The following is a 1,604-nucleotide window of genomic DNA, read 5'->3' as shown; positions in this document are numbered from 1 at the left end:
TTTTCCCTGTATAAAATACAGTTTATCAATTGCTGGGGCTGTTAAAGCTAAATCAAGTTCATTTCATGTGACAGGCTTCCCAAGCTTTGCTATTTCCTTTTTAAACAAAGATGTAACATCATATAAAGAAACTGCCGAACATAACATTTTACAATTGAAGTACACATTGCTCCACCATACTCATAACTGCTTGCTGAGAGTAGCATTTATTTTAGTGTTAATCTATGATATAAACTATAATCCCTTCATTTGTATCAGTTAACTGTTAATAATGGATTAATCTCTTCATTTCTATACTTTATCGGTTTCTAATTTGCATAAAATATCAGTCTTCTTTCTTTTTAGATTACTTTTCCAAATTTTCTTTGCCTTTATAAAATAAATTTCAGCCTTATTTTTTGCATGCCATGTAACTATTGGACAATATATTTACTGCACATAAAATGATCATGTAAATAAACACTTTTCCTAGACAGTATGCTCAGTCTAGTATTTCTTTTCAAATGTTAAAAACATATGGTCCAGTTCAGATAACATATGTATGTGACAGCTCCGTAAATTTGTGACCTTATAGACAAATTAATCTTCTTTTTAGATGTTTTAATGTCATTTTATTACTCTATAACTATCATATTGCACTCTGAATTATTCACAAATTGTTAGATAATTTGAAAAAAAAAAAAACACCTGTTAATAACTTACCTCTGTTAATGACTTTGAATTTAACACATTCTAATTATGTGTAGGAGTCCTATTTTTCTTGTAAGAAAAGATTGTTGTTTACAATCATGTAGGCATCTGTTAGAATAAATATCCAATAAATACTTTATACCTTAATTTCTCCTGTCCTGTATGGTCTTTAAACTATTTTAAATTTCCATATCCACATTTGAGCAATGTTAACTACTGAATGACTTTTTATTTTTGAAAGATTTTTTTTTTCTTTTATTAAACTATACAGGCATACATAGGGGTGATCTTAACAATTATTCCCCTTTCATAATACCCACTATTCATGCCTTACAAGCAGAAATCACTTCCATATCTAAAATGGGTTCCAGCATTTGAAAACTGCAGAAAAATACTGGAGCATTCCTCAGACTCAAATAACCATTATGCTTTTATTCCCCAGACAGCCTCAAAGATTTGACACTGTCGTCATTTTGCAAATGTTAAAGTCTATCAAACATATAATATGCAATAATAATAATAATAATAATAATAATAATAATAATAATTATGTAAATCACCATCTTAACTAATCTATATAAATGTAGATTGCCATGCAGACTGGTTTCTTTGGAAACTCCTGGCAGGGATAAAGCTAAGGTTTTACACATACTAACTGTGGTTTTAGGTCAACATGATGCAAAGAGGGTGGTGGGGAGATGCACAAGGAATAAAACAATAATGTGGTTGATAGGGTAGTAGACAGGAAGTGAGATCTGAAGTTAGAAGTGGGATTAGAGATATTTAATAGTTAGGCTTAAGTGTATTGAGTTTGTTTTGATACTGGGGTTAGGAGTTCCTACTTGCAGCTATTCTCTGCAGCCATTGCTACCCAGAACAGGGTTGGTATCAGGTACCAAAACTGGTAGTCACTG

Source organism: Protopterus annectens, chromosome 4.part0, assembly GCF_019279795.1.
Source record: "Protopterus annectens isolate FY-2018-M chromosome 4.part0, PAN1.0, whole genome shotgun sequence".
In the NCBI taxonomy this organism is placed as follows: domain Eukaryota; kingdom Metazoa; phylum Chordata; order Ceratodontiformes; family Protopteridae; genus Protopterus; species Protopterus annectens.
The sequence above is the reverse complement of the archived record's forward strand: the minus strand, read 5'-3'. Positions refer to the sequence as shown.